This window comes from Cynocephalus volans, chromosome 7 (genome assembly GCF_027409185.1).
Source record: "Cynocephalus volans isolate mCynVol1 chromosome 7, mCynVol1.pri, whole genome shotgun sequence".
Classification (NCBI taxonomy): Eukaryota; Metazoa; Chordata; class Mammalia; order Dermoptera; family Cynocephalidae; genus Cynocephalus; species Cynocephalus volans.
This window is the reverse complement of record NC_084466.1, coordinates 36,362,114-36,386,122: the sequence shown is the minus strand read 5'-3', so window position 1 is coordinate 36,386,122 and position 24,009 is coordinate 36,362,114. Positions and strand designations below refer to the sequence as shown.

At 38.8% G+C, this 24,009-nt stretch overlaps 1 pseudogene; it reads right to left on the bottom strand.

Moving 5' to 3' along the window:
* Positions 1–1,859: 1,859 nt before the first annotated feature.
* On the bottom strand, positions 1,860–23,261 carry LOC134381612 (protein FAM204A-like; annotated as a pseudogene).
* Positions 23,262–24,009: the final 748 nt, after the last annotated feature.

The following is a 24,009-nucleotide window of genomic DNA, read 5'->3' as shown; positions in this document are numbered from 1 at the left end:
CTATAACAGAATATCATTGATTGGGTGCTTCAAACAAGTCATTTATTTCTCATGGTTCTGGAGGCTGGTTAGCCCAGGATAAGGCACCGGAAGATCTGGTGTCTGGGGAGGGCCTGCTGCCTGGTTCAGAGGTGGCAACTTCTAGCTGTGTCTTCCCATGGCAGAAAGAGAGCTTGAGAGCTCTCTGGGGTCTCTTATAAGAGCACTGTCTTGGTCCATTTCTATTGCCTATAACAGAAATACCTGAAACTGTGTGATTTATAAGATAATAATATTTATTGCTTACAGTTTTGGAGAATGGGAAGTCCAAAGTCCAGGGAACACATCTGGTGAGGGCCTTGGTGGTGGTGTCAGTGATGGCAGAGTATCACATTGTGAAAATGGTGGAGCAGAGAGAGACTAACCTTCTCATTCACTCTCCGTTTAAAGTCATCAGAACCACTCCCATGACTACCATTAAACCATTAATAGGTTAATCCATTCACTATGGCATGGTCCTTACAATCTAATCACCTCTTCAAGGCCCACCTTTCAATTACCATAATAGGATTTCTTACCCTTTTAACACTGTCACAGTGGGGGTTAAGTTTGTAATACATAAAGCTTTGGGGGACACAATTCAATCCATAGAAGGCAGTAATTCCATTCATCAGGTTTCCATACTTATGACTTAAATTACCTGCAAAGGCCCTACCTTCTCATACCATTACGTTGGGCTAGTTTGGATTTCAACATATGAATATTGGGGGGACACAGCATTCAGTCCATGAAGTTATCCCATGGAGAAATGAGGGATGCAGCACAGATTCTGCCTGCATGAATTTATTATTGGTGACTTTTTCCAGGATATGTTTCTATAAAGTGACCACTGATTTTACGGGAGGGTTAAAACTTGACTATTTTCATCTATTTTGTCACAAATATTAGGCTATCATGTCAGATCAGAGTCTTAGGTGACTGGGGTTAAGGATGGGTAAGTTTTGCATGGAAAAGACTTGGGAAAGGTTTGGAGCACAAAGTATAATTTGGGTAATTTGGGAGAAAATCCTGGGGGAGGGAGATGAATAGTGCTTCCTGGCCATCAGAGGGCAGTGTTCATTCAACAACTGGGTATCGAACTCCATGTTTCAGAGTACCACTGAGATCTGTGGGAAAGAACAGCCTCCAGAGTGATGACTCTTTGAACTGTTTTATACTCTACCTTTCTTCCCCCTTTTACTCTACCTGGTTAACTTCAATAAAATGTGGCTTTTTTCTTTCAAATTTTTTCTTTCTCTCCACACAGTTATTCTACAGCCCTGAGTACATACCTTTATCTAGCACTTGTTATATATTTTACTTTTTTATTGAAATACTTTATTTGAAGGTATATAAAAATTAATGGCTTTTACAGTGTGACTGTGAAATATTAACTTTACTGCCTCCCAATAAAGATCTAATAATTACTTTTATAACATTAAAGTAATTAAAGTTATTTGTAAAGACAATACTAATTGAGGCTTTCTTGGCATTTATGACCAATTCCTTATAAACAAATGGCAATCTTAAGCAAAATATCAGAATAAGTACCATTAAACCAAGTTAAGGTACAAGAAACTCGTTGGCTATGCTGTACCAAATGAAAACTAAAATGGCTTTTATATTCTAGGTCTATATCAGTGTAAAAAATCCTGTGATTTCCATCATGTCTGCTTACAAATCTTGTACAAATAACAGAAAGCTCCATTTCATTCTCCTCACGAGGATAAACTCCTTCAAAAAAGATTGAAAAGACTTGGTAATTAGCTCCCAAATTCTGTGTGCGTGTTGTTTCTCCTTCTATTGATATCCTGACATTTAACACAAGCAGGAAAACCTTTTCAGTAAATTGACACCTGGAGCCTGCAAATGTATTGAAGAAGACAATGTGCAATATGTGCTGACGATACATATATCTCATATTGTTTTGGTTTCTCATCCATTCTTTTGTCAAACCCCCATGCAAATTTCTTTTTTTGAACAATCTGTGAATTTTCAGCATCCTTTTTGGCTTCTACAAAGTTGTAGCAGGCAACAGCTTTGGCAATTTTTACACTGAGCTCTCTAGTAGCCAGCTGGTTGCTGAGTTCCACATCCTTCTCCATATCCCACTCATCCACAGCCTGGTCTGTGCTCTTTTGAAGGCCTGATTTATCAATACTGTTTTCTTTTTTCTTCATACCTATCACTGACTCCAAAATATTGAGTAAGCTCCTTCCACTGGGCTTAATTTAAAGATCGTTCCATACAAGCATTCTCTTCATTCTTCAATTTATCTTTTCTAGTGCTTTCTTCTTTCCCCTCAATCTTGAGGTTGAGGTTTTATGTTTGGAATGTTTTTTATACAATTCTTAAAATATTTATTTCACATATTTAAGGAAATTCTAGAAGGGTACTCTTGGTATGAATTGACATTTGCCTCTTTCAGATTTTGGCCCATCTATAGAGAAATGTGAGATTTATTTTTCTAATTATCTGATCTTTATCTTCCTGTAAGTTAAGGCTTCATCTTCAGAATTCAATACAATATCACTTCATTTAGGCCAGGAGGCAGCAGCCCGCTCCACATCTTTTCTTAAGAAAAGTCTGCAAGAAGGTAGCTCCAGAAGGATGCCCTTTTCCTGCCTGGCTGCACAACCAGAAGTCTGCAGGCTGTGGGATAGAGCTTTACTCCAGTCCTGGTGTGGGGAGAATTTCCCCCTGGACACAGGACGTTCAGGTCTTGGGTGGGATTTCTAGCCTGTTGATACTTCCATGAACTGTAGCTATTTTCCTGGATATAGCAATCATGAACATAGTCCATTTTCCCAGTGGAGAACATCCCCACCTCTCTCACTTTGGCTGAGGCGGGAAAGAGAAACCCTATCTCACTAAAGGGCTGAGAAGGTGCTGAACCACCCCTTCTGTGGAAAGTGTGCATTGGGCCGAGAGAGCTTCTCTGGTTCAATCTGCCTAGACTGGGCCTTCGCGCATGCCCTCTTAAATTGTCATTAGGAGCCCAAGTCCATATTTTGTTTTGTTTTGTCCTTTATTTGAAAGATCTTTCAAGGCATGCTGTATTTGATGTGTATTTGTATATATCTGAGAACCAGGTTTGGCACTAATGTATTTGAATGAATAAATGAAAGCACTTGATAATTTGTCAGTGATGGTGGTTGGCAAACTTTTTCTGTAAGGGACACAATAGTAAATATTTCAGGCTTTATGAGCCATAGGTCTCTGGTACTACTACTCAACTCTCTTGCACTGTAGTAAGAAATCTCATTGTAAATCATTGGAGGCTGAGTTCAAATAAAACTTTATTTATGAACAGGTGGCAGGCTAATAGCACATGTTCTCACTCATAACTGGCTGCTAGGATGGAAGGGGTGGGGAGGGAAGAGGGAAGGAATGAAGGAAAGAAAGAAAAGACCACAACAATATGTTGAACTTTCAGAAGGAGAGAACAAACCTAAGGATACTAGAGATGGGGGGAGGGAGGGAGGGGTCTGGAGAGTGATAGTTAGGGTAAAAAGCATAAAGAAATATCATGATTTGTAAGAGTGAATGTGCTAATAATAAAAAAAATTAAAATAATTAAAAAAAACCAACCAAACAAAAAACAGGTAGCTGGCTGGGTTTGGCCCACAGGTCCTAGTATGCCCACCCCTACGTTAAGATGTGATTTTTAATAAAATTAGGTTTATCAGTTCTTTTTCTCCTGCATTACTTATGGCATAGTACTGAGCAAATGCGTAAAGTACTCAGACACTTGGTGAGTGGAAGGATGGACAGTTGTTTCCATTGGCTGAATAATAATTACAACTACTTTTTCTGATAATGCTTCAAGGAAGTTTCAGAGAATATGTAAGGGATTGTCTATATTTTGTACTTTTATTTATTTTAAATTACAGTTAAAACTTGAGATTTAATTTTAGTAAATGAAAAGTTTTGATAATTCCATTGGGAGTGTACTCTTCAAGCAAAACTGGATGATTTCTCTAAGCCAAACTGTGACTGAGAAAAGTACTTTTTACAAAGTTTAAAAAAAAATTAGCTTTGCTTAAGGTATGTGGAAATAACCAAACTATCTCACTGTTTGTAGACCAGTGACCTCATGTTTGAAGTGTTATTCATCCTTCAGTCTTTGGGTGTGTGTTGGGTAGAGAATGTTTGTTCAGTTTAGTTTCAAAATGCAGACTGCTTTATCATAAGAAAATATGCAGAATTTGTATGGCCTTGGTGTGCCTCAGTGTTGCAAGTTATTTACTGTTAAACGTAGCATGGAAATGTTAGTATTGTGCTGAGCCATTCTTGCAGCCAGCTAACTCAGGTCAGCCCGGTCACTGGCGTCATGGAGGAGCTTCAGTAATACCGCTCAGCACTTTGGCTTCTTTGCCCAGTTCCCACATTTCCTCCCAGACCTTTCCACTTTGGCCTCTGGAATAATTGTTCTCCAATGTTTTCCTATTTCCTAAGCCTTCCCTTTACCTCTTTGCCTTAAGAGGAACCCAGCCCTCTATGTCTCCTGAACCTTCCTCAGTGGAATTTGCTGTATTCCCCACACCCTATGTTCCTCAGGACTGAAAGAAGTGGCCACTTCCAGGCAGTTAACCTGGAATACTCACATGGAAATATCTGTGCCTTCTATCATTTGGTTCAACTCTCCAATGTGCCTCCTCTTCATCATTGTACTGATCTCTCATTTACTCCTCTGTACTCAGGGAAGATTTGCACTCTGACTCCTTTCCTTCCCACCCTAATCCTGCCATCATCCTGGGTGAATCCAGTGTAGACCTGGAGGGCCTATCAGGTTCTCTAACCTCCTGACTTTATGACTTCCACTTCTATTCCAACTGTTTTCTTTGATGTCCTAATACTGGATTCCTGGAGAGGCTTTGCTTTTGCATTATTAAATCCCAACATCTTACTCTGCAGCTTGCCCACCATCTTACCTTGCAGTTTCGACTGTATCTACTTAGTCAATATCTCCTTACTTTTTTCCTTCTTACCAACCTGTCTTTACTTCCTTCCTCTGTGTAGTGCAGTCTGCACAGGCTAGTTCTAAGCTGCTTTCATGACAGTATCTTCAAATTTGTCTGTTGTCCTCTCACATCTACCTGGGAAAACCCAACTGTTGACAGTCTGCTCAAGGGTTTTTGTTTTTGTTTTTTTTCCTGAAAATGTTTTTAAAATTTATTTTTAATTGCACATATTTGTGCGGTACAGTGCATTTTTTTCAATACATGTATATGATGTACAGTGATTCACGTAGGGTAGATCTGCTCAACTGTTCTTGATCTGTACTAGCTCTGCAGTGCCCAGACCCTAGTTCCGTGGAGTGCATCACAAACCAACAGACACCAGCTATTTCAGGGACATTAGTCCATTTGGTGTCTCTTAACTGAGGGGGTTGTCCTTTGATATCCATGGGGGATTGGTCCCAGGACCCCTGCAGATACTAAAATCTGCAGAGGCTAAGTCCCTGATATAAAACGGTGTGGTATTTGCATATAACCTATGTATATCTTCCCATATACTTTAAGTCATCTCTAGACTACTTATAATATCTAATATAATGTAAATGCTATGTAAATAGTTGTTATACTGTATTGTTTTTATTTGTATTGTTTTTATTGTTGTATCATTATTTTTTATTGTTTACTTTTTACCGAATATGTTTGATCTGCAGTTGATTGAGTCTGTGGTTGGTTGAATCCACAGACACAGACATCCAGTTCCTCTGTATTTACACATGACCCGCAGGAATGCCACAATTCCCTAAATTATTTTGTAGTTACTTTAGGGTCCAGTGTGCTTGCTTACAACATGTTCCTTCAGGGTTATCTAGTCAAGTTTTAGCTCTTTCAAACTGGAGGTTTACTTCATTCCAGTTACCAAATGGCTGTGCATTCTCAACCAATGTCTTCCTGGAGAAGAACCTGTCTCAGAGACTTATTTAAAGGCTTTTATAGAAGTGATTATACTGGGGACCTTCGATCTTATTTTGCCTTTGGATGGAAAAAGAAGGCTTGTAGGCAGATGTGAAGCAATTCAGAAGCATCTTGTTTGCCTTAGACAAGGCAGAGGTCATACGGCACTATGCATACTCCCATGTAAATCAGTCTGCTCATTTGGGGATTTAGAGTATGTTGTTATAGAAACAGTAACTTTGCTAAGTTCCTCACGGTGAGATGCCGGGAAGTTGGCATGTATGGGTTTCACTTAATAACTATAACTGTAATTTTGGGTCAAGTGTGTGGGTAGTTGTATTATCTGGCCTTTATTCTGTAATACAATTAATACAATGGCCTGGAGTAACAGCTTAGGGTTCAAAAAAGTAACATTAGTATTCGTGATATAAACTATCATCATTCTCATCAGCAAAAGCACTTATTAAACAACCGCATTGAGAAATGTACAAATACAGGTGAGTAAATAATGAAGGCAATTTTAAGGCTTTTGTATAGCACTGACACTTGTTCTGTTATTAGCCTGCTTCTGGAATATGGCCTCTCATTGTGCATCCATTAAGGAATTCATCAAAATTTCATGTCGCCCATGTGGTCTCCATTGTCTGAGGCTGCCATCTGGCTCTGCTTCAGGCTGGGGTGATAATTATTTCATGTGGTACTCACGGTCCTCCTGCCTACCTTTACTGAATCTTTCCTCTAGGTCCTCTATCTTCTGACTCCGTCCTCTATTCCAGGATGTAGGGTAGCTGTCATTATTCTCTGTTGGGGAGGAAAATATTAGTTAATGCTGGTTTGAGGCCTTTCCTTCTCCCCTCCAGGCATTTGTTAGGTCTTTCATTTCCTGCCAGATCTCCGAGTGTTTTTCCACAGCCTCCATACCATCTGTCTGCTCGGGGACTCTTGTTTCTGAATCGTGGCCGAGGAGCATGGGTGGGCAGGCAGAGGGGCACCGAGGCTGGTGTGCTCTCCCACCTCCTCCTGCTTTCCACGGCTGTCTTCTGTGGATGGCAAGCAGCTCCTTGTTCCTTTTTTAAGTAAGGTCAAAATCTTTTTCCAGAATCGAGCTCTCTAACCTCTGAACCTGAATGAAAGCTTCTCTGTATTTCTTGAGCAGCAGTTTCTCTTTTCTCTTAACTGCTTTGCCTTTTAGTAGAATTTGAGATTAAAAAAAAATCAATCACAAATGCCTGTTGTATATGTTATATGGTGGGGGAAGGCAGGAAAAAATGTGTGAAAACTTTATGGAGATTCCTGACCTCAATAATGTTTCAATCGAGGACAGAAGAGATGACCAAATAATGGTGACATGAGGCAGAATGGTGTCACTAGTGACTTAGTTGCTTGGAAAATCAATGTCACCAAAGATGTGGAGGGAGAAGGGCTCTTTCTGAGACAGTAGTGTTTGGGGAAGACAGTGGAGAGATGTCATTTGAGTTGTTAAGATGGAGGAATGGAGTCTTGAGGATATTGAGTCTTGTGTGTCGGTGGATTTGTGTGTAAGAATTGAGGGGTGAAAGGTTGAAAGTAGGTAGGAAGGCCTTACAGTATAGGCTGCATGGACCTGTGGAAGGTTTGCAGCAGTGGCTTTTTTTGTGAGAAAGACTGTTTTGCTTTTGCTTTTTAAGGAATGATAGGCAGGCACTGAAGAGCAGAGTAGAGACGCGTGAGATGAAGGGAGAGCCATCAGTAGGAGGATATTGAAGGGTTACGTCTACCAGAGGAGACGCCTAGAACTGGGGTGGAGAAAATTACGTGGATTTGGAGGGACAAGGAAGGTTCATTCTGGTGTTTTGAGTCTGGGCAGCTGGGAGAATGTTGGTGTCTTGATTTCAGTAGAGAAGTGAGGTGTGGTAGTTCAGTCTTGGGTGAGAGGGACAGGTCTGTCCTACACGCTGGGCTGAGGCGAGGGGAGGGTGCTCAAGGTGAAATGCTCACCTGGAGCTGTGGCTGTGAGGCTGGAGTGCAGCCTTGGGGCAGGGCCAGAGCTGTGCATTTAGGACTGTCTGCCTAAATTTGTACCTGAATGAACAAAGTTTATAAGGCGGGAGGAAGAGCATCTAGCAGGTGAACTCAGGAGGAATTTGAAGAGGGAGTGGTTGGCGCATCAAACTTCATAGTTTCGAGGAGGGTGAAGTAATCATCTCTGAGGAGCTTCCAGACTAACCCATACCCTGCTGCTCCCACACGCTCTGCCACACCCAACTGCTCCCTGCTGTGGAGGCTTCTCATTTTGCATAAACATCCAGGCAGGGGTCTTCAATTTATTATGGTTGGTTGTCTACCTCTTTTAACTCCCTTCTGAACTGTACTTCTAGGCTTAGCAGAATCCAGGTATAACCTAAACTCAGAGAACCCATATTCACGAGCTCCCTGGTGCCCTATTCAATGAGAGAAATCATTGAGAGCATTGAGAGGAATCTTAGAAGCCTCGCTCCATCAAAGTGAATTTACATATTTGGTTTCTGAACATTTTCCATGTCAGGAATTTACTTTCTCTAAAAATACACATCATTCCATTTTGGAATTTTTTTAACCATACCATAGAAAGTTGTTCCATGTGGTGGGTCCAAAATCTATAGTTAAATCTATAGTTAAACACATTATATAATTTAATCTGTAAAATTTTCCACAAAAAGTCTCAATCAGAGTGTTCCAAAATCAGTTTTGTAGAAACTCTTGTAGATTTAGTAAAGATGACAGACTAGTGGTGTTATGTCAGAATCTTTTTCTTTTCACCAAATGTAACTTGATATCATGTTTTTGACTTTGAAAAGAGCTGTTTTCGTTGTATTTTTATTTGCCTAGATCTAGCCATTAAAAATAGGGGAGGACAGTTGTCCTGAAGCTAGTTTCGACCTCTGCAGTACCAAGAATACGCCAGCAGGTGGTAGCAGAGAACAGGAACTGATTTCAGGCTTGGTTTCCTTAGCCTTCCAATAAATAACCAAAGCGTTTAGAACTGTGAGATGAGGTGAGGATTTAGTACAAGTTCTTTTTCTTATAAGGAAATAGTTTCATAGGAACCCTAGATACCTGTTCAAAATTTTAAAAAAGCCCTGTTGGTTGAGTCAGGACTTAGTAGATTTCTCAAATTCTTTCCACTGAGACAGTGTTTATCAGAGACCATTCTTAGTAAGATAGTAAATGTACTTCTGGAAAAGGTGGACTTCTAGGTGTCAGTGTAGGCCATTTGAATCAGGATCTCTTAGAAAAAGGCCTAGAACCTGAATTTTTTTTTTAATAGTTCCGTAGGTGAGTCTTCAACACACTGCATTCCAAGTTGACAAGTGAGTTCTTTTCTACAGGGCAGGCATTAGGCTAGGCCTTGAAGATACAAAGGAAAAAGCCATGTGTTCTGAACTGATATGCCTGCTGGGGCCAGACAAGTGGTGTATATGAGACAGGGTGGGCGTAAGCCAAGGAAAAGCATAGGGACTGTCATTCTCCTGAGAGTGTGTTCTCTGCATAGCAGCCAGTCATTAACTCAGGGGCAGCCAGTTGTGGCTATGAGGTCACATATGCCCAGCATGGCCAGACTGTTTCTTTTTTAAAGCGAAGCTGGCAATCCACATCTTTGATATTTCCCAACTTCAACATACTGTGTGCGCCAAACCAAACCTGACTGCAGACTGGAATCAGCCTGTGAGCTGTTCTACCTCCCTTATGAATTTAGGTCAGTAGGGGAGCCAGGAATGCAAAGACACTTTTGCCATGTAGTGATATGAACGTCATGGACAGACGTGAGGAGATGGTGCAGTCGGGGCAGAGTGTGCCATCCACACTGTTGGACTTCCTGAAAGTGAGTTCACCAATATTTTTTGGAAAAAACAAACTCATTCATTTGTATGGGCAGTCTTCCTTCCTTTTGTCATCCTGCAAGGGAGCACGCTTATTGGTCTTTCATATGTCTCAATACACCAGAATAGTGTTTAAAACAATTATTCTCAGTGCTTCAACTTTTGTAACCTTTAAACAAATTCCAATAAATAAAAGTAGAATGATTACATGGTCAAGAACAATTGGTCAAGGATAAACTAATAAGTAGATGCATTGTGGAGCCATCAGCATATCCACTTTTTAGATAAATAAACCAGAAACTTTGTTGAGATCTATTAAGGCCCCAGAAAGAATTTAGTAGAAACTTTGTTCTTGCAAGTTCGTTGAGGAAAACTGATTTCTTCACAATTCTTTTGTTGGAAGTATAATTAACTCACAATAGGGAGTTAGTGGGAAGTTCTATAAGCCATTTACTATGGCCTTCTTTGTTACACTTGAAGTATGTTTTCTGCTTTGAAACCATATAATTAAAGTGAATTACAAAAAAAGACAATAAACTCACTTGAGAAAACCTAGTGCTGAGGAATTGTTTAGGTATAATGCGAAGATACTATACTTAAAAACAGAAAGATAGATGCAAATATATAAAATTATGATTGTATAATTTACAATAATAATTTAATATTAAATCATTATATATATTTTATCATTTTCAACATATTGACTTTTTTATTATCCTCAAACTAACATACTGTAATGAATTGATTTTACCACATGATGATAGTACTTGGACACTAAAGATCTGAATCACAAAAATCTAAAGTCAGTGAAAAAACAAGTTATTTGGGCTTATATAGGAACCAAACACAAACTCATAATTTATTTATTTAAATATTAAATATTAAAATATTTCTGGGTGTGAGGTAGAGGGACTGGGAATTCTGCTTTGCAAATTAAGGCCTATTCCAGTGAAAATATATGTCTTTTTTGTGTGGGGGACAGGCATTTAGAGTACAGGAATTATTTAAATAGAGTAACTTACATTGAACTTCTTTTGTATATGGGGTATGAGATGGTATGAAATGACATTCGTAACCATCTTTTTAACAGTTATCTTTATTGAATTTGAATAAAATGCACAACTTCTAAGTGTACAGTTCAATGACTTTTTAAATAACAGATTTATTGAGATGTAATTCACATACCAGACAATTCACATTTTAAGGTGACCAATTTATTGGTTTTTGGTATATTCACAGAATTGTTCAGACATTACCACTATCTAATTTTAGAACATTTTTATCACCGAAAGAAACCCTGTAACTTTTAGCACCCCCTCCTCATTCTCTCCTTTCACTATCCCCTGACAGCTACCTGTTTATTTACTTTGTTTTATTGGATTTGCCTATTCCGGGCATTTCATATAAATGGCACCATATAATATGTGGTCTTTTATGTCTGGTTTCTTTCACTTTGCATAATGTTTTCAAGGTTCATTCATGTTGTAGCATGTATCAATACTTTATTCTTTATTGCTCAGTAATATTCCATTGCATGGCTATACTATATTCTGTTTATTTTATTCATCAGTTGATGAACATTGGGTTTTTTTCTCTTTTTGGCTAGTATGAATAATGCTGTTATGAACCTATACAAGTTTTTGTGCGGAGGTATGTTTTCATTTAACTTGGGTATATCCTAGGAATAGAAGCATAGCTATCTCTTTGCTTTCTAGAAATTCATTGTTGGATTGAAGGAAGGTTGACAAATGGGTACCAAAACTACATTGTTGTTGGTTTACAGTAGGAATCCATCAAGAATCATTTTAGGAATTCCTCTGTAACAGAGTATCTCAACTCCATCCTGTAATACTAGACTTACACTGGATAGTAAACTATATCATAGGTACCAAGAGTGTAACTATCATTTTGAAGTTCATATAAAATAAGTAGTGACTCTCACCTGAAATATAGACACTCTATTTCTCAAAACGAAGGTTTCCCACAGTGATGACTCTCTCTGTAATTCACAGGCAGGTAGGCAGGTAATTGTTGAGACTTGCTCATGTGTGTGAAAGACATTTCTGCAAACAACATCATTTGACTCTTGAGAACCCATGATTATATTAAGCATTTGAACTATATTTAAAATATCCTGATAATGGATGTGAACATCTATTTGTGTCTTGTCTGCTAGTTATTTAAAAACTCCTTGATCTAGAGAAAAAAATAGTTTGGGCACTAGACTAAGCTTTTGCTAGACTTTTTTCTCTTGAGATATTTTCCTTAGTGTCTGCAACACATAAATTGGAGTATGAACCTATATTTATAGACAAAATGTAATTTACTCTTTAGAAGTAGTTTCTGTGATTGTTAATGGAATAAAGTATAGCTGTAAAATGAGCACATGTTTGGGCTGGCCTGTGGCTCACTTGGGAGAGTGTGGTGCTGATAACACCAAGGCCACGGGTTCGGATCCCTGTATAGGGATGGCCAGTAGGCTCACTTGGGAGAGCGTGGTGCTGACAACACCAAGTCAAAGGTTAAGATCCCCTTACCAGTCATCTTTATATAGGGATAGAAGGAAAAAAAAAAAAAAAAAAAAAAAGAGCACATGTTTGTGTGTGATGTTTTCAGTGAACTGAACTGGCTGCTAATAGTGCTCAGGTTGTCATGGATTTTGTTATCTTGATGAAACCTTGCACATAAATTGTCAGCCCTGGAGCAAAAATAATTTGAGACTGTAAACTAAAAGTTGGTTATGGAAGAGGGAAGTAAGTTGCTTCTCCTGGTCTTGAAATGATATTTAAACTTATTCTTGTTTTTTTTTTTTTTTTGCTCTCAAAATGTGATTGTAGCTGACATTTGGCTTAATGATGATTGAGTGAGAATTTTGAGTGTTTATAAAGATGGCTTTTAATTATCTGGAGATACAGCCTGGAGCTTTGCATCTTGCTTTCTGTTTTCCCTCTCTTCCCTCCTGGCGGTGTGAAGACTTGTTGGCCCTTTTTCAAGAGAAGGTGAAGTGGGAGGTGTAATTTACATGGCTCATTTTGAGATGAAGGTCTTAACGGGGGCAGAGGGGCAGGAAGAATGTTTAGATTTTTGACCACTGTCCGACTTTTGGATTCCGCTTAGAATTTATTGATCTGTGCAATTCTGATCACCACTATCTTAGAAGTCGGTGAGTTGGCTTTGGTTTTGCTACCAAATGATATTAGTATACTGCAGAATATTATGTAGTACAATGCCAAATCTTAATAGAGGCTAGTGACTTGAGCATTATGCCCCTTAAAGGAATGTAATTTGCTGAATATACAATATAAGTTAACCAAGAGCATGCTGTAATTCAGAGGGTTAACCACATTTTAGAGAGATGCCTAGGCTTAAAATACTATTTTGACCACACATTTCATAACAGGGTTAGACTTTTAAAGAGGAATTCCCAAGAATTGCTTCATCTTGACTTTACATATTTCTGGTGCCACACACCATGTCAGGTGTGTGTATTGTAGGTTGTCATTAAATGATTTTTTGAATGAATGAATAAATGAGTGCTTTCTTTGTATCTGAGTTAAAATTAAGACAAATTATTTAAACGGACAGTTAAATTCTAACATATTCTTTAACCTGGAAAAACTTTCATGTAGCAAGTCTATAGTGGTGACAATCTTTCAACTTTGAAGGTTTCATCCAACAATATTCCCTTTTATAAAGGTGTATATCACTAGTGTGACATGTTTCCATGGACTATATGGTTTTATTCTTGAGCTATTGACAAAACTAGGATGGGTTCTCTCCTGTGCAGTAGAAGGTTTCTTTAACATGAGGGTACTTCAAAAAGTTCATGGAAAGATTCAAATTATCTTTTTATTCTTCCATGAGCTTTTTGAAATACTCTCATAAAGTGATTTCAGGAACAGGGGCAAGTTCTTCCTTCAAAACACAACCAACCCCCCTTTCTCCCCAATATACACCTGAAATGTAACCATCAGTTTTGTCTTTCTTTGTCTTGTTCTTCCTTCCAAGTGCAATTATTTATAGAAAGAGTAGAAATTTGATTTAACTGAAGTGATGAGTACGTGTAAGCCGTATTCAGCTGGTGAGAGGTTGGGTAAGATAGTCCTGCCCTTGAGAGTATGCAGTGTAGACTGGGATAGCTAGGGCATAAGAGGTAGAAATTACATTTTAGAGTTTACTCATGACTTTCGCAGACACTCTCATTTGATGCTCAATGCTCTGTTACATAGGGAACTACTTACTGACCTAGGTCTCAGCTCAAGTAAGCTTACTGTGACTGTTTCCTCGTGTATAAACTGGAGGTAAGAGCTCCTGCCACATAGGGTTGCTGTGAGGATTAAGAGAGATTTTGCCCAAAGGAGACAGAGTAAGTGCTGGCTGTCATAATCTGGGTTCCTGTTTTACAGCTGAGGAAACTGAGGCCTTTAGAAGTCAGGAGACTTAATCTTCATTACCCAAGGAGTCTGGGACTCCCATCTCTGCTTCTCTGAATCCAAGTTCTTTTTTGAAGGGGGTCGTGGGGTAGCACACTATGAGAGTAGTTTAGAAAGGGCAGAGCCCATCCTTTTGTGAACAACTGGCTTCTCTAACATCATGAATGACCTTTTCAGTAATTTCACTCTGGGAAAGGAAAGAGGTAGGAGATAGACATTTGTTCTGTTTAAATTATGTTCAGTTTTTACCTAATGTGTTTACTGTGTGTCATCATCTTTGCATTTATGTTCTTGGCGTGTGTAGCCAATGAGATCTGTCAAAGTTATTGCATCATACATAATGATATAGACATCTCATGGAATTTATTATAAAAATTGGACCTGTTTTGTGGAGTCATGGGGATCATATAATGGTTACTTCAAAAATGAAGTTTAATGAAGGAAAGGAGAGAGGGGTGTTTTTAATTTATTGACAGCTTGAGAGACTGACAGAAAAGCCTTCCAGCTACTTGATGTGTACCTGCCTGGGGCTTCTCCCTGTGGAAACAATGCCCTATATATGCAATCTCATCTTAAAGTCATTATATGAGAACACTCAGTTATCTCCTTGAATGAAAAATTAAAGCAGACTTATCTTTTGTGAGTTGTTTCATGATGTGGTTCCTGTGTACCAACCACAGTGGCTTCTAATGTTTAATGTTCCTTCGTTTTGTTGTTTTTTGCATTACTTATGTCAGAATGATTGCACGAAAGCATGTGTCTTAAATATCGTGATCTGGTAGCTGATCAGTCAATTAGTATGTAACTTAATTTGGAAACAGCTGTAGCCCAGTTAAAGCTCACAGCCTAGTTTTTGTAGGAAAACATCGATTTCCACCCCCCCCCCCAAGCCCCTTTGAAAACAAGCTCAAACAGATACTGTTTTTGCATGGTGATTTTCACAAAAATATGATAGAGCGTGCTTTTGGGATTCTAGACGCCTGTTAAATGGCTGCTAAAAAGGAATTGAAAAATTTAAATGAGAAGAGTGCCTGCTGACTTGCATTAGTGGGTATTTTGCTGATAAACAGTCTGGTATGAAGTGGTCTTTGAGAAGTTCCCAGAATGTTTGGGATTTAAGTCACGTGGATTATGTGGTCAGAATTGGAACTGAGGGATGGAGCTTTGTGGAAACTCATCGCTTATGTTGGTGGGAAATCTTATTCAGCGAAAGGATTAAAATAAAACCATAAACAAAATAGTGAAGGGTGTGAAGATAATTCCCATTTGTTTATTAATACATTTCTTAGCAAAAGAAATGGTTTCTTTGAAATTTGTGAACTTGAAATTTATTGCTTATATACGTAGCTAATAGATATTGTCTTCCACAAAAGTCTGCCTTTTAACAATTTCTTATCAAGGGCTTCTCTGGAGGCTGCAGGTGGTAAGACAGGTTTGGCAGCCGTGTTTGTGTGGAGTGTGCCCTGGGCATGCTGCTCTGCCATTGATATGCACTGGTGGACTAATTACAACTTCACAGGGAGCGTCTTGCTCAAGATGCTCGGTCCTGTCACTTGGTAGCTTCCTTTCAACAGGGTGGCTGCTCAGCACACAGAGACACATGGCTGGAAGAAGCTCTAGCCTAGACTATAGTGTGCAGCCTTTTTTTCTAGAGGAGTCAAATATTTTTACACATCATTTATATATTGTGAGGAAGATAGGGCATATATTGCTTTCCCTTTAAAAATTAGGGGACTGTGTGGTGACTTAATCAGAGGTGTATAGTGTGAGATAGGCCCAGGATTAAACCCCAGTACTCCTGATCTAATTATTTCAGTCTCCTCTGATTATTTCGGGTGGCAATGATTTTATTTGCCTGCATTAGGAAAGTAGGGAAAAGAGCAAGCAAGAGGAAAAATAATTTTTATAGGATAGGTGTGGCTGTTCGACTACATAGTGATCACTCCTGTTTGTGTTGACTGATAACTTAAGTGGGAAACACTAGGTCTCTGGTTCCTATGAATCACAACCTCATTACCTAAAATATGTCACACCTTAAATAACTTGCTAATGAGTAAGGTTCAAAATTATTGAACAACTAAAGAGAAATGTGAGATTAGAACTACTAGATAAAGTTTTTCTCAAAATTCTGAAATTTCTTTCAGGATTCTGAATTCTTAACAAAGATTACATTCGTATTTTAAAATATGATTTTTTAAAAAACAAACTGCCTGCACTATGTTTTGAGGTCCTTGATAGATCTTTATAATTTTTGCAATGTTTTCAGGATATAGAAAATAATTTAATAGAGTTTTATGTGGTAACAGTTTCTTCCATTAAATAAAGGATGTTACATCTGGCAAAACATATTTGTTTGCTAAGATGAAACTTCTTTATTATACAGATGGACAGTAACAGCTAATAATTATAAGTAACGTTTGTGAATGATTCTGAGTCAGGCAAGTGCTAAGTGTGTCATATGCAGTATCTTATTTAATTCTCAGGGTAACCCTGTGAGATGGGTACTTTTAATCTGTAGTTCACAGATGCGAAAACTAAGAGGTTAATCTATTTGTCCAGAGTTACAGGTAGGAAGTGGCAGAACAGGGGTTCTCACACACGCATACTGGCCCCAGGGCCCCGACCTGGCCTCACCTGGTGGAAATGTAGAGGTCATGCAGTGACCTCAAGAAATGTAGCTGAGGTAGCCTATATAGACTGCAGATCCCTACTATAAATATATGGTTTTTTTTTTTTTTTTTTTTGGTGTAAAACTCTTAGGAATTATTTTTTTGTTTTAGTTCTTTTTTTAAAATTTTTTTATTTTTTAAAGTTTTTTCTTAATTTTATTTTGTCGATATACAATGTGGTTGATTATTGTGGCCCATTACCAAAACCCTCCTCCCTCCTCCCTCTCCCCCCTCCTTCCCAACAATGTCCTTTCTGTTTGCTTGTCCTATCAACTTCAAGGAATTGTAGTTGTTATGTCTTCTCCCCCCCCCACCCTGGTTTGTGTGTGTGTGTGTGTGTGTGTGTGTGTGTGTGTGTGTGTGTGTGTGTGAATTTATTTATTTATTTTTAGCTCCCACCAATAAGTGAGAACATGTGGTATTTCTCTTTCTGTGCCTGACTCGTTTCACTTAATATAATTCTCTCAAGGTCCATCCATGTTGTTGCAAATGGCAGTTTTCATTCGTTTTTATAGCTGAGTAGTATTCCATTGTGTAGATGTACCACATTTTCCATATCCACTCATCCGATGATGGACATTTGGGCTGGTTCCAACTCTTGGCTATTGTAGAGTGCTGCAATGAACATTGGGGAACAGGTATACCTTCGACTTGATGATTTCCATTCCTCTGGGTATATTCCCAGCAGTGGGATAGCTGGGTCATATGGTAGATCTATCTGCAATTGTTTGAGGAACCTCCATACCATTTTCCATAGAGGCTGCACCATTTTGCAGTCCCACCAACAATGTATGAGAGTTCCTTTTTCTCCGCAACCTCGCCAGCATTTATCGTTCAGAGTCTTTTGGATTTTAGCAATCCTAACTGGGGTGAGATGGTATCTCAGTGTAGTTTTGATTTGCATTTCCCAGATGCTGAGTGATGTTGAGCATTTTTTCATATGTCTGTTGGCCATTTGTATATCTTCCTTAGAGAAATGCCTACTTAGCTCTCTTGCCCATTTTTTAATTGGGTTGCTTGTTTTTTCCTTGTAAAGTTGTTTGAGTTCCTCGTATGTTCTGGATATGAATGCTTTGTCAGATGTATATTTTGCATATATTTTCTCCCACTCTGTTGGTTGTCTTTTAACTCTGTTAATTGTTTCTGTTGCTGTGCAGAAGCTCTTTAGTTTGATATAATCCCATTTATTTTTCCTTTGGTTGCCCGTGCTTTTGGGGTTGTATTCATGAAGTTTGTGTCCAGTCCTATTTCCTGAAGTGTCTCTCCTATGTTTTCTTTAAGAAGTTTAATTGTTTCTGGGTGTATATTTAATTCTTTAATCCATTTTGAGTTGAGTTTAGTGTATGGTGAAAGGTATGGGTCTAGTTTCATTCTCCTGCATATGGATATCCAGTTCTCCCAGCACCATTTGCTAAAGAGGCAGTCTCTTCCCCAGTGTATAGGCTTGGTGCCTTTGTCAAAGATCAGATGGCTGTAGGTGTGTGGGTTGATTTCTGGATTCTCTATTCTATTCCATTGATCAGTGTGTCTGTTTTTATGCCAGTACCATATTGTTTTGGGTATTATAGCTTTGTAGTATAGTTTAAAGTCAGGTAGTGTTATGCCTCCAGCTTTATTCTTTTTGCTCAGTGTTGCCTTGGCTCTGTGTGGTCTTTTGTTATTCCATATAAATGTCTGGATAGTTCTTTCCATTTCTGAGAAAAATGTCATTTGAATTTTGATGGGGATTGTGTTGAATTTGTATATCACTTTGGGTAGTATGGACATTTTCACTATGTTGATTCTTCCAATCCAGGAGCATGGGATATCTTTCCATCTTCTTGTATCCTCTCTAATTTCTCTCAGCAGTGGTTTGTAGTTCTCATTATAGAGATTTTTCACATCCTTGGTTAACTCAATTCCTAAGTATTTTATTTTTTTGGTGGCTATTGTAAATGGGCAGGCTTTCTTGATTTCCCTTTCTGCATGTTCATTATTGGTGAATAGAAATGCTACTGATTTTTGTGTGTTGATTTTTGTATCCTACTACTGTACTGAAATCATTTATCACCTCCAAGAGTTTTTTTGTAGAGGCTTTAGGCTGTTCGATATATAGGATCATGTCATCTGCAAACAGGGACAGTTTGACTTCATCTTTTCCAATCTGGATGCCCTTTATTTCCTTCTCTTCTCTGATTGCTCTGGCTAGTACTTCCAGCACTATGTTGAGTAGGAGTGGTGAGAGTGGGCATCCTTGTCTAGTTCCTGTTCTTAAAGGAAAAGCTTTCAGCTTTTCCCCATTCAGGATGATATTGGCAGTGAGTTTATCATATATGGCTTTGATTATGTTGAGATTCTTTCCTTCTATACCTAACTTATACAGGGTCTTTGTCATGAATGAGTGCTGTACTTTATCAAATGCTTTTTCAGCATCTATAGAGATGATCATATGGTCCTTGTGTTTGATTTTATTAATATGGTGTATCACATTTATTGATTTGTGTATGTTGAACCAACCTTGCATCCCTGGGATGAATCCCACTTGATCGTGGTGAATAATTTTACATATGTGTTGCTGTATTCTGTTTGCTAGTATTTTAGTGACGATTTTTGCATCTATATTCATTAAGGATATCGGCCTGTAGTTTTCTTTTTTGGTTATATCTTTACCTGGTTTTGGTATCATGATGATGTTTGCTTCATAGAATGAGTTTGGGAGATTTGCGTCCGTTTCAATCTTTTGGAATAGTTTGTAAAGAATCGGTGTCAATTCCTCTTTGAATGTTTGGTAAAATTCTGCTGTGAATCCATCTGGTCCTGGGCTTTTCTTTGTCGGGAGCTTTCTGATAACAGCTTCAATCTCCTTTATTGTTATTGGTCTGTTCAGATTTTCTACATCTTCGTGGCTCAGTTTTGGGAGCTTGTGTATGTCCAGAAATTTATCCATTTCCTCCAGATTTTCAAACTTGTTGGTGTATAGTTTTTTATAGTAGTCTTGAATGATTCCTTGTATTTCAGATGAATCAGTTGTAATATCACCTTTTTCATTTCTAATTTTTGTTATTTGAATCTTATCTCTTCTTTTTTGGGTTAGCCATGCTAATGGTTTGTCAATTTTATTTTTCTTTTCAAAAAACCAACTTTTTGATTCATTGATCTTTTGTATTGTTTTTTGGGTTTAATTTCGTTAAGTTCTGCTCTGATCTTAATGATTTCTTTCTGTCTGCTAACTTTAGGTTTGGATTGTTCTTGTTTTTCTAGATCTTTAAGGTGAAGTGTTAGTTTGTTCACTTGCCATCTTTCCATTCTTCTGAGGTGAGCATTTAATGCAATAAATTTCCCCCTTAATACTTGTTTTGCAGTATCCCACAGGTTCTGGTATGATGTATCATTATTTTCATTAGTTTCAATAAATTTTTTGATTTCCTGCTTGATTTCTTCTTGGACCCATATGTCATTTAGTAGAATGCTGTTTCATTTCCATTTGTTTGTATAGTTTCCAGAGTTTCGTTTGTTATTAATTTCTAGTTTTAATCCATTGTGGTCTGAGAAAATACATGGGATAATTCCAATTTTTTTGAATTTATTGAGACTTGATTTGTGACCTAATATGTGATCTATCCTGGAGAATGATCCATGTGCTGCTGAGAAGAATGAATATTCTGAGGTTGTTGGGTGGAATGTTCTGTAGATATCTGCCAATTCCAATTGGTCTAGAGTATTGTTTAGATCTTATGTTTCTCTGCTGATTCTTTGCCTAGATGATCTGTCCAATATTGACAGTGGGGTGTTCAGGTCCCCTGCTATTATGGTATTAGTGTCTATTTCCTTCTTTAGGTCTAATAGAGTCTGTTTTATAAATCTGGCTGCTCCAACATTGGGTGCATACATATTTATGATTGTTATGTCTTCTTGATGGATCAGTCCTTTTATCATTAAGTAGTGTCCCTCATTGTCTCTTTTTATGGTTTTTAGTTTAAAGTCTACTTTGTCAGATATAAGAATAGTTACTCCAGCTTGTTTTTCTTTTCTGTTTGCGTGGTCTATCCTTTTTCATCCTTTCACTCTTAGTCTAAGTGAGTCTTTATGGGTGAGGTGGGTCTTTTGAAGGTAGCATATTGTTGGGTCCTCCTTTTTAATCCAGTCAGCCAGTTTGTGTCTTTTGATTGGGGAATTTAAGCTTTTCACATTAAGAGTTGTTATTGAAAAGTGTTGATTTATTCCTAGCATTTTATTGATTATTGTTTGGTTGTGTAAGGTGTCTTTTGTTACTTGCTTTCTGATTTACTATTTGTTTTCTGTGTGTTGGTTCCTTAGGTTGTAGATAGCATTTTTGTTTGTTTTCTCTTCATGAATGCCATTTTTATTATACTAGTGGGTTTAGATTTTTCTTGGGTTTTTATGGCAGTGGTAGTTAGTTTTCAGGAACCAAACCCAGTACTCCCTTGAGAATTTCTTGCAAGGGTGGTCGTGTGGTGGTGAACTCCCGCAGTTTTTGTTTGTCTGAGAAATATACTATTTGCCCTTCATTTCGGAAGGATAGCCTTGCAGGGCAGAGTATTCTTGGCTGACAATCTCTGTCTTTTAGTATTTTGAATATATAATCCCATTCCTTTCTGGCTTTTAGGGTTTGTGATGAAAAGTCTGATGTTAGCCTGATTGGGGCTCCCATATAGGTGATTTGATGCTTCTCTCTTTCAGCTCTTAAGATTCTCTCTTTGTCTTTGAGTTTTGCCTATTTGACTATAACATGTCTTGGAGAAGGTCTTTTTGGGTTGAATACATTTGGAGATCGTTGAGCTTCCTGGATCTGAAGATCTGTGATTTTTCCTATACCTGGGAAGTTTTCTGCCACTATTTTGTTGAATATGTTTTCAATGGAATCTCCATTTTCCTCCCCTTCTGGAATACCCATGACTCGGATATTTGAGCACTTAAGGTTGTCTGATATCTCTCTCAGATTTTCTTCCATGCCTTTGATTCTTTTTTCTTTTCTTTTTTTGTCTGTTTGTGTTATTTCAAACAGCCCATCTTCAAGTTCAGAGGTTCTCTCTTCAACTTCGACAAGCCTGCTGGTTAAACTCTCTGTTGTGTTTTTTATTTCGCTGAATAACTTCTTCAGTTCAGCAAGTTCTGCTACATTTTTTTTCAGGGCATTGATTTCCTTGTACATTTCCTCTTTCAGGTCCTGTATACTTTTCCTCGTTTCATCGTGATATCTAGCTGAGTTTTCTTGTATCTCATTCAGTTTCCTTAGAATTATCACTCGAAATTCCTTGTCAGTCATTTCAAAGGCTTCTTGTTCTATATGATCTAGAGCTTGAGATTTATTGTCTTTGGGTGGTGTACTTTCTTGATTTTTCATATTTATGGTATCTTTTCTTTGATGTTTATTCATTGTGGCAGGGGGTTTCACAGTCCACAGGTTTGACACTATTGTCTGACTAAGATGTTGCTGGGGTTGCCAATTTGGTATGGCTACCTCAGTGACTACTCAGTTGGCCACTAGTCCCATGCGTGTGTGGTTACCTTGGGTCTTGGGCCTCTCTGGGGAGCCACCTGTCTGGTCAGCTTGGACTCTGCCGGGCTGCTGGGTGACGGGGCGGTACCTCAGGGTGTCGCTCCTGCCACTGCCGCTTCCCCCGCTGATGCTGCTGCCCATGCCGCTGCCCCCGGCTCCGTTGCTGCCGCTTCCCCCGCTCCCGCCGCTGCTGCCGCTTCCCCCACTGGTGCTGCTGGCACCGATACCGCCAGTGCCGCTTACGCCGCTGCCGGCTCCTCCGCTGCTGCCGCTGCTGCCGGTTCCTCTGCTGCTGCTGCTTAAAAGGTTATTTCTCTAGATTCTGGGACAGCTGCATCTGACATGGGCCTCAGGCTGCTTCTGGAACCGATGTTGACCACACTGAGGATCCAGGGCGAACATTGGAAATCTGTGCTGACAAGGCCTTCAGGCAGGAATACTCTATTTGCTCTTTTCTGAAGTAGGACTGCAGATTGTCTTTATTCCCAGTAGTGAGTTTGAGAGGCTTGGAAGTCTAAGATCCAGGGGCACAGCTGGTGAGGGCCTTCTTTCTGGTGGGAACTCTACAGAGTCCCATGGTGATGCACGTAATCACATAGCAAGAATAGCCTCTCCAGTGTTTTTATATTAGATAAGATACGGGCTTTTGTAGTCAAATATAGATTATTATTATCTATATATTAGCCATGCTGTCTGGGTCTAGTTTCTGAGGCTGGGAAGTCCAGTGTCCATCTGGTGGTGGTGACAGTGGCCCACAGGTCTGCCTGAAGCTCACCGCTTCTCCGGTGCGCTAAGCCCCCACCGAGAAAAATGGAGTCGTTGAACCGAGACTGGGAAAGGATAGTAGTCGAGAACTGGTTTAGTTCTACTTCTTTCACTTTAACTCTCATTGGTTAGAAACCTTTATTCAATGGCAGGCACTAGGTTCGTCCATTTTCTGTGGCTAGGAAATTCAAAGTGCATCTGGTGGTGGCAAAAGTGACCCAGCAGTCTTACATTGCAAGATGGTGGAAGCAGAGAGAGCAGAGAGAAAAAGGCACACTCTCCTCTTCTTTTAAAACCCTTGGAACCACATCTGTTTTAGTTCTTTAGGAGGGGTCTTAGGTGAATTTTTATGAATATAGAAATTGTTAATTAAAAATTTTACTTAGTCAAGATTTTTTGAGTTATTGAGGCTGGGGTAGTTAGTATATAAATTATGAATGTTTTATAATGCTCATGAGAATGACCAGAGAAACTGTTAAAACATTTAAAGAGAATTTTCATTATATGAAGTTTAGAATGGCATATTTTCATTCTGTCTCTGTTTGGCATGCACATGTGCACACACACACACAGAGAGAATCATTTGTTAATTCAACACATCTTTTTTTATCCAGGAAAATTAAAATTAATTGATCATTTTTATTTGCTGTTACCTTCTATACCCTTAGCAGTGTAGGATTATTTCTGAGGGCTATATCAGTCCATTTATGTTGCTTATAACAAAATACTTGGAACTGGGTAAGTTATAAAGAAAATGAAATTTATTGCTTACAGTTTCTGAGGCTGGAAAGTCCAAAGTCCATCTGGTGGTGGCAACAGTGACCCAGGGCGCTCACATTGCAAGATGGTGGAAGCAGAGAGAGCAGAGAGAAC